Source organism: Leptosomus discolor, chromosome 7 (assembly GCF_034619465.1).
Source record: "Leptosomus discolor isolate bLepDis1 chromosome 7, bLepDis1.hap2, whole genome shotgun sequence".
NCBI classification, from domain to species: domain Eukaryota; kingdom Metazoa; phylum Chordata; class Aves; order Leptosomiformes; family Leptosomidae; genus Leptosomus; species Leptosomus discolor.
Genome location: NC_141397.1, coordinates 56886146 through 56896505, shown reverse-complemented (window position 1 = coordinate 56896505; position 10360 = coordinate 56886146).

The following is a 10360-nucleotide window of genomic DNA, read 5'->3' as shown; positions in this document are numbered from 1 at the left end:
TGCATTTCCTTCTCCTTTTACTTCTCCTCTCGGCTTTGAGTGTGTGCGTGGTGGCTGTGCAGAGGAAAAGTCAAACTAATTCCGATGCTTCTCCCTATTCTGGGTGGACTAAGTCAGAGAAAGCACTTACGGCAGCCTTTGTGGAAGGGTTACAATATAGGTTGATACTTTAGGAGCTATAGGAAGTTCTTAATCCTTCCCTGCCTACGGGACTGTCATTTATAGACCCACTATTGTCTCATCTTTTATAAGGATGTTTCCTTACATTAAGGTTCCAAGAGCAACTGGACTTTGCCATTGTTCACAGCTATTTCAGCTTGTGGCTTAATGCACATCTAGTATTCTGTTTATGCTTTCACTGCTCTCCTACGCAGCAGACTGTACCTACACACTGGCTTAGGTGACATCATTCTCAAAACATTCATTTTTTTGTTTCTTTTTTTTTCCTGATTTGTCTGTGCATCTTGATTTTGCATTAACCTAGTTTATTATAGGTAACATGATAAAGCATGTGGAACTTTATGCATTTGCATTTGGTCATTTCATGTTCAATTCTTGTTTGATGAACAGGCACACTTGCTTATAAAGGAGCTTCTATGTGTTGATTTTCCAGCAGGTTATATCCCTTTTATAAAAAAAAATAAAGCTCTTACTATATAACAAAAATGAATTCAGCCATGTGCAGGCAAAATGGAAGTGTAGATTATTTTGGATGTATAAAATTTAGCTTGAGGTTAGTGGTGGTTTAATTACAGGATTTTTTTTATTGCTATGCATACAGACATTCATTGTTTCCCGCTTTGATTTATCTCCAGCTCAGCCCCCTTCAGAACCCCATTTCTGGCAATCTCAGCAACACGTGGGGGTCTGGCAGCTTCTGCAGACATTGCCGTCTTCCCTGCACTGCTCCTTCTTCTGCGCCGTTACACCAGCTCCACAGCCTGTCATTTCTCAGAAGCCCTTAGTGATGCCTTTGCTCTGTCACTCGCACCACGGCTCTTCCAGAATCAGACACTTTTGTCAAAGCTCTTCAAACCAATCTAGAAATAGATACTGAAATAAAGGCAGGAGATCTGGTGATCCAGTGATGTTCTGCCATTGCCTTCCTGCCCTGCCTTGGGCAGACTGCAGACCTTCTCCAGAGCTCAGCTCTTTGTCCATAAAATAACAATAACAACTTCGCAAAGTGCTTTTATACCTCTGAAAGGTTTGATGCAAATTAAAAGCTACCTAGATTTTGTCAAACCAAACTCTCCCTAACACTCTCCACCTTCTTCACTGCTGTCTTTTAGCTGTGGAGGATTTCCTGATAAGACTTTTCGAGTCAGGCTTTCGCCTCATGCCTTGCATATAGCAACATTTGGGCTTTTAAATTACCCTCGTGCTCATAGCATGCATAACAGCGCTGATACTTTTTTTTTTTTCCACATGCATTCTCACTTTGCTGAAAAAAACCAACCCTGAACAAACTACAAACAGCCTGATGATGCACAATCTCAAGTGCCCGGTAACCTTTGTATGCTCCAGGCAGCGCCTAGCTTTACCATGGTCATTAGTGGGCCAGCGCACATCGAAATGTGTGATCTGTTCCTTCCTGAGCCCCAGTTACGCCTTGCTTAGCAGTTCCTCTCACTGGTGAGTTGCTCTTGTAGTTTCCAGTTATGTAACCCATCTCATTTTTTGAATATGTGAATTTAACAGCTGTCAGTGTCAGCAGCGGTTGTGGGGGGTGGGTGTTTTTTTTTTTTTTTTTTTTTTGGCAAGCTGGCATTACTCATCAGTCTCATGGTAGTTTTGTTTGAAAAATGCTTGTGTTAGAAAAAGTGGATTTATCAGCTCAGCACTGTATGGTGCTAGCATGCAGCACAACAAAAGACAAGTGCTCATTTCAGTAACGCTTGCAGCATTTCATGGGGCCCCCAAATAGGCTGAACAAGGCTTCTCTGGCAACTAACCCCAAGTACAGTGGGAAACTGTTAAAGTGGCAGTGTCACTGCCTGGAAAAGGGATTCGGTTTTCTTCCATCCTTTATTGCTGCCTTTTTTTTTTTTTTTTTTTATTTTTAAATAAAGACTATTAACTGCGTTAGGAATTGTACTGAACATTGGAGAAAAAAGAGGCCTAACTGAAAATGTTGTGCTCTTGGAAGTGATTTTTTTTTGCATAGTTTCTTGGAGCGTAGAGCAAACTGTCCTTCCTAAAGTGGGCCTGTTTTATGGGGAAAATAAGATACTTGCAGCTTTTTCAAGTAATACTTCAAAGTCAATCGTGCTGCAGCCGTTCAGGAAGAACTCATTCTCTGTTTAAATCAGTTTATTTTCACAATGATTTGCTGTACTTACACTTTCTTTTGTAACTGCTCTTCCAGAATGCAAATACAACCTAGAGAGTTTTCTGCGCTTAATTGAATGTGTCAGGTGGTTAAAATCACGTTTTAAAAACAGTATTACATACTGCAAACGTGTCAAACCCTTTGTTCACATATATTTAAAACAAATGTATTTTTCAGTATTTATTTATTTATTGTCTCTGTTTACACTCCACACAGATGGTGAAGATAATCCAATGAGTTTCATTTTTGCTGAAAAATTGTCTTTTACATTTTCAGGTTCTCACATACTGGCAAGATGCTACAAACCCCATGTGACAAAGATCAGAGGGAAATACTGATTTGAAGAAATCTTTGTCATTAGCTGTACTGTAAGTTTTATAAAAGGTTCAATTTTATAAAATGGAAATTCTGGACTAATTGTTCCTCTGCAAGCCTTTACGTTCTCTGTAGCTGCATAGTTAATCTACTACTGCCTCTACTCAGGTACCTAACAGAAGTCACAGCCAGGTAAAATGTGTCTTCACAGATCAGTTTCATTTATTTTTAGCTTTTATTTGCTAAAATGCAATTGTTTACCATAACTTGCATCCAGAGAAATGTATTTAAACACACACACTTCTAACGCTGCACAACAGTCAAATGCATCCCCCCATGGGGGCACATACACACAAATGTGTTCCCGTGTGTTCACCTCCCACATGCAGGTGTGCCCCGGATGCTGCCATGGCTGGGTGGAGGGATGGGTGCACACAGGTCCCATCTCCTCTCTTGGTTCACGGTGGAGAGCAGTGGCTACAGTGAACTGTCTGCTCTCTGCAAGGACAGGGGTTTGCGGTTATCGGCTGCTGGAAAGCCTGTAACACCTCAGACAGGGTCGTAGAGCCCAGAGACACAAATGCATCACGTAGTGTCTGCACACACAACATGCAGCTGCTCCAGCATCCCCACCCCTGCCCGCAGTGTCCTGCAGAGTCCCGTGAGCATACATGAAGCAGCCGACTCCGGCTATCAAGAGCTTGCTGCGATTAACCCATTGGCTTTCAAACCTGTCTGAAGACACCACTGTAGTAGCCGGTGAGGTGTTTGCGTTTCGTCTTGATACCCGGAAGGCTGGGTACTTTCTAGAGTTTCCAAAGTTGTGTGGACAAATTGGAGACCCTTCATTCTTAGCCAGGCCCGACACATATAACATACCAAAATGACGCTTCAGGAAAGCAGGGAAGATGTTCAGGAGTTCTTTCTCCCTTGACTGGAGTAAAATTGAAAGCTATGGAGAGACACCAAGAACAGGCTGGGGAACCAGGCTTTGAGGGCACGGTAACTGCTGAAGACCTTCCACCACTGATGCTCCGATGCCTTCTATCTTGTTCCTACCCAGGGCAAAGCTGCGCGGAGATTGCTCCCGGCCCCCTCCCCCTGGGCTGTTAGTGAATGATATTTCCTTCACAAGTCACTGTACCCTCACATCTGTAGCTCATCCTCTGGCGCCTGGCAGAGCACACGGGGCCAGGTACACGCCAAGACCCCAGTGTAAGGGTGTAACCAAGAAATGCTGTTGGAAAGGCCAAGAAAAGGTTGTATCAGTAACTGTGTAAAGTTGAGGGTGGCTGTTCCAGCATGGAGAGCAGGTACTGAAACATACCTACCGCAGCAAAGTTGTGGTTGTTGACTTGAGTGACAGGGGAATGGGAGACTGGGATGTCTTAGCCCAAACTCCCTTAAGCCTTGGCTTGGTGGGTGAGATCTTGAATATAGCCAGAGCCTACGACATTAAAGGCTTTATAAAAGCAACAGTGCCGGTTAAAACCAACCTCCCACACTACCAGCAGCCCCAGCAGGTGTAACGTGATCCAGTAGTCCAAGCCAGCAAGTAAACAAAGTGCTGCTTTCTGAACGAGTTGCACCGGAGAAATGCTCCTAACTGGGAATTACAGTGGATATTTGTGCTAAGTGAGCCGTGATGCTATTGAAAGACCTGTGAAAAAGGACAGGATCCTGTGACTGTTAATTCTCCTTATTCCACACAGGTTTTTCCCTCTACACACAAAATGAGGTAGGGGAAAAATTGTAGGGAAAAATTTCCCTAATAAGCCTGTAAAGTTCAGTGGGATTGGGCCTGATCTGGCTCCTTGAACTTCAGTGGGGTTTGTTGCTGGGTTTCCCTAAGCCAGAGAAAACAATCCTACTGCTTCAAAACTGCCAAGTCAGTCAGTGGCATTTAATATTGTTCCCAAGGAAGCTGCTTCCCTGCTCTTCTGTTGGGTTCCCAGTCTCATCTCCAGTGAACAATATTAACTTCAGGGCTTTTTGCTTGGCTACAATATTGGTCACTTTTTCTTCCTTTGACGCCAATGCTTAAGCCTCCCAGGTATGGTGAATTCATCCTCTGCAGCCTTACTGCACCCAGACCTTCTCTGGCGTTTCCCTTGGGTCCAGCTGAACAGAGGTTGGCTGCACCATTTTAGATCATCTTGGTGTTACTGCCTGGCTCCCTAGCTGGGAGAAGTGCATAAAAGTGAAGAAGCTGCATCTGTCCAAGTAGAGTGTGGACCTTGATAAATATTATGGGCTTGGCAGGCTCTAAAGCTCACTGCAGAGTCCTTGGAGTGTGCAGACCATGGGCACACTATGCTAAGGTACCGGTAGTCCAGCTCTGCTCCAGTGTTTCTGCCTCTCCCCCCCTCCCCATGCCCACGCTCTGGTTACTCATGAGTTATGATAACATATAAGCAGCTTAGAGAATTCTTATCGGAATAAGTTGAACACAATGCAACATTTAACTCTTAATGACAGCCACCTCTGACTGTGAGTGACATGTTATAAATTATGTTTGAACTGGATTTTTTTTTCAGAGGCAGATATTCCCTCTGCCACCCAGTCAGCCCTATAACGTTGCACTTGTGGCCTTAATCCCACTTGGATGTGTGCCCCGCTGCCTCCACTTTCCGTCACTTGGGTACTTTAGTATTCTTGAACAAGTGAACAATCTTTGTTTCTGTACCTTATTAGGCCAAAGACCATAGCAGCTAGCGATGGCATCAGCAGGCCCTGCAGGCAGGATTCTCTGCAGACACAGCCAACCTCCAACAAACCCCTTTTTATCCTCCTGTTTCTAGGAAGAATTATGATGGTGGTGCCCTGCTGTTGATCAGTCAAATCTGTGGTAGGCCTAGAGATAAGTCCTGTAAGTGTGGTGTACTGTAAAACAGCGGCTCCCATTCATTAGTAGCTTGTGTGTAATAAACCACCCAAAGGAGGGGGGTGGGGAGGGAGAGGGACGAGCAGCTGCAGTATGCAGGAACAAACAACACAACTCATTCTTGGGAGCCAAAACTTTCTAATTTGCTGCTGGGCTGCTGGGAGCACTCAAATTCTTTCTGATAATACTCTCGTGCCCTCAGTGTCTCTCCCTGTGTTTCCCGAGTCCCGCTCTCTCTAGGTGCCCGAGTCTGGGATAGTTTCACTTTGAACCCCAAACACAGAGGACAGTTGAACAGGGAGGAGGGGAACACATCAACTGCTCAATGTTTGCAGACTCCGGCATAAGAAAGCAGTGAACTTGGAGACAAGTCATTCTGCCGGGGAATGGCTGTTGCACGTATCTGCTTGTGCAGTGAGTAAACAAAGCATCACATGGGCTGCAGGGCAAGCACAAGACACAGAGCAAACCCGTGAGCATCTGAGGCATGCAGGAGGAACAGAGTATCTCAAATGTTCTTATCGATTTAGAGCCTGGTGGAATATTTAGAAACCTGTATCTCCCAAGAGGCAAAAAATCCCAAGCAAACCTCAAATCAGTAATAGCTGAAAAATTATTTGACTTAATTTCTACTGGTTTTTCACAAATTCCTGTAAACATTTACATGAGTAAAACATTTCCCCATTGAACCTGCTTATAGGCATGTGAATTTAAATGGAATCTGCTAAGTGTAACGTAAGATGTTGCATGTGTTGAGACATCAGTATCTCCTAATACTTGCATAGCTGTGAATACATTGGTGCTTTTGTATCTCAGCCTTGGACCCTCCAATTGCCTGTAGAACATTTCAGACGAGGATTTGAAATGATTGCATGTTGCACAACTGCTTTCATAGACCTAACCTTTGTGCTAAAGTTTGTGTTGTCACAAGAAAATGAAATTATTTTCAGAAAGATGCTCCTCTGGAGGACCACTGTACCCTTGCGGGACATGACAGTGACTGCTTTTTCACAGTGATGTGCCAGGCTGTGACGGCGCTTGGACTATCTCCTAACATTTGTATAGACAAGGGCTACTTGAATGGCAAATTCAGGCTTGGACCAAACTGCAAGTACTTTTGATGTAGACAAGGCAAAATTGGAGATTTGAGGTTTTTCATTTTCCTGCAGGAGATCCACCTTTTTTTCCTCCTCTCTGGGAGGAGCTGTGCTGTGAGTTGCCAGAGTCTTAAGCTCTGAAATGAGAGGTGCTTCTGCCAGACTGCTGCCTGGTAGAGTTATCCAGTGTGTAGAGGGAGAAATGGCCTGAAAAGCCCTCGCGTGCACCCACAAAATGGTGTTAACTAAGTCTGGGTGCAAAATGGTTTCCTTATCTTCTGAAAGTTTAGGTAGAGAAGTTTAGGCAGCCTGCCACTGTGAGTTCCAGTTGTGACACTTTGGTGTTTTTGACAAAGCCAAAGTAATTTGGGATTTTGGTTTTCCTTCCCCAAACTTCGAGAGATGCGTAGATAGGTAGGTAAATATTTTTATAATTGAAACTCTCCAGTCAGTGCCCATTTCCATCATGGAGCCTGATCTCACTACTACTTGCTGTTTCCAGGATGGCCAGCTAGCCTTGCAACGAGGAGGACTTTATGGGAATCTGTCCATGACTTCTCAAAGAAAATGACAAAGGTAACACCTCTGGTAATCACCACGTGCCTTTACTGTGAAAGCAGATGGGTCTATAACAAAGAATGGTCAACTGTAAAACTCCAACAGTGGTCTTTGCGCATGTCATGTGAAATAATGCTATGTATTGTGCAGCAATTATCAAGAGCGGAGCACTTTTTGAACCAACCCGCTCCCCTGATAGTAGACAACACACAGCAGTTACCTACCTGTGATCATGTTGTCAGTCAAACATTTGAAGTTATAGATAGATGAGACCAACAAATTGAATGAATGTGCTGGGCAGGTATGAAATCAGGGGAGAGAGTTTTTTTCTGAGGGTTTGAGCCCCGTCTCCAGCACCAGCATAGCCGTGTAATCCTTTCCTTTGCAATTAGAGCTGCAAAATAACCCCCAGGCCAGAGCACTCATGCAAGGAGCAATTAGACGGGCTAGATAGTAGGAAAAGCTAAAAATAGTAAATAATCTGCCTCCACAAAGATACCTTGAATCATTAGAAAAGGATGTTTTATGAATTTCCTGGGAACCAGTCATTGCTTTTTATATTTTCATACTGTTCTGCTAGAAGGGCTATATTCTAACCGTTGTTTGGTGGAGGTAAACACGAGTAACCTGACTCTCTTCTTACACTTGAGACACTGAAAAAAGCTGAGTTAAGTCCTGAGATTTTCATATGTAACCAAGTGAAATTGGAGGAAATTAATTGGTTCGTACTGAACTGAGGCAAAATATGCCTTAGTGCTCTTTTAAGAAAAGAGGTCTAATAATTTGGGGGTAAGAAATGCCTTATTTTGGGTTATTTAATGACTCAGTTTTCTTTAAAAAAGGATGTACAAATCAATAATGTTCATCCATTAGCTGGATCTGAACTATTATAAAAACTATCCTTTTAGAAAGTACATTGCTTGCAAAAGGATGACAACTGCTGACTTACTTTGCAGCACTCCTGAGCTGGATAAAATGTAAAAACAAAAAGACTAATCAGAGCAGGGTGTTTTCAGGGCATTGCAGGGAACTATATATGATGCTATTTAATTAAGAATGACTCTTAAAGGATGATTCGACTGCTTCTTGCAGCGCAATTAAATTTCTGATGCAATTCTAAAAATGTAACAAAACTCAGACCTGAGACTTGCAAGCAAAAAAAGTATGTTCAGAATTATCTGTTTACTAATACAGGTGAACAAGGGGTTACAGGTTGGTGTGATTTTTTTGTTGGTAACTTGTGCAATACTGTATAAAAAAATGTGAATAGCAAATGACATTCTGTTCTGTCTTTTCTATCTACAGGAGATAACTCAAGAGGAGAAAAATCTGTATAAAATTAAACAGCAAACTCTGCGTGTGTCCGTGTGCACATACATGTGCGTATGCATGTCCTGTTGCTGGCATGCATGTTTGCAAGTGGAAGTTTCAGTGATGGATGACTTCACACAAACTTTAAGTATATGGCCGACTGTTTTTGTGTGGTGCCTGTTGCCCATTTCAGGAGCTGCTCTTTCCCATCCCAAGCAAGCGTAACGCATTGCAGCGCTGTCAGCTCCCCACCAGCCTCGTGAGGAGGTTGCAATATTGAAATTCCAGGGGCTCTTTTCCCTCTGCTGACTTGGAGCAGAAGCAACTTTTGTAGCGAAGGGGCTGCATGGAGGCCGGCCGGGCTCTCGGGGTACCGCACGGCAGTGGGAGGCACCAGTGGCCCTGGAGATCCTGCAGGTGTTGAACGTCCAAAGGGTCTCTGGCGGCGTTGGATCCACGTGTGTCCTGTGCATCCGGGCGCGTGAGCGTGGTGGGTGTTTGCTCGTCCTGCTGCTGGACATGTGGTGACCAGGGCTGCGGAGGGTGGCTCTGAGGCTGCTCTGGGTGCTGGAGTTGCCGAGACCCGCTCCATCGCTACGGCTCTGCACAGTCCCCTGGCCTGTGTGAAGCTGAGCACCAAGTTTCTTCTAAACAACAATTTAATACGCTTTCAGACTTGACAACCTCCTTTTAAATGGAAACATTTATATTGAGCAAAAGGCACGTTTGCCTCTCCAAATAAATGGAATTATGGTTCCAAGATCTGACTTAATCCTGAAGCTCTTACACTGTACACTAAGTAGAAAATAAAGAAGATTTCTTGGAGAAGCAGGGGTTAGCAGGATCAGGCTCCATTTTATATCATCTTGCTCGTTTTCCTTCTGGCATTTGATATACCTTTTTCAGAATGCACGTTGGTAGTTTATAACAAAGTCAAACTACCTTCACATCTGTTACCTAATGTCAAACAAACTAATAATTGAAAATAGTGAGGGATGGTACAGAGAGTGCCCATCCAGCTTTCCTGCCAGGAAAATTTGAGGATTGTTAAACAAACAAAAAATACCATTCTTCCAGATGTATTTTTATCATAAAGTCATGTCCTATTAAAATTCATTTCAGGACTTTTCTCAAATGCATTGTAACTATTTGTTCTTTTTCTACATTGCTTTCTTTGTGAAACTGTATTTGAAATCTGCATTGATGTTTCAAAGGATCTGAGGGAAGATGTTTACAAAGTAATGGTGCCATTTGTGTTTGTTATATTTTTTAAAATGGAATTTCTGTTCATATAACATTAAAATATTTTTGTATTCGTTTTTGTCTGTTTTCATGACATTTACATATTTCTAGTTGCGATTTTGGTACCTGATCCCATCTTACCAGGCTAATTAAGGAAAATGGGATCAAAAGTTTTACTATTCCTACAAGTCAACCCACTTTACAACCCTGCTGCTTGTCTTGGTACTCTCTGAATTAATCGATTTGGATTTTGATTTTTTTTTTTCCTGCTGGTACTCTGGTACCTTGTGTTCCAGTTGGTAGATTGCATATTCAGGACATCTAAAGCTGAAATAAGTCTGGGCAAGAAGAGTAGTTTGTTTAGTGGATGCATTCAAATGACCCTCCAGCAAAGGCTAAAATGAAGACTGAACGAATTTTTTTGCGGCAAAATTTCTTTCTTGGGCTGCAAAAAAAAAAAGTACAGAGAACTGGAAAACGAAACTTTTGCACCTTTCATTTCAAAGCTGAACCTTCTTGCATGGAAAAAAAAAAATAAATTAAAAAAATCCTTCTGAAAGATGAGACTTCGCCTTTTTCCTATGCAAAGAGGATACCTGGCCAGTACTTCGTACGCTGCTA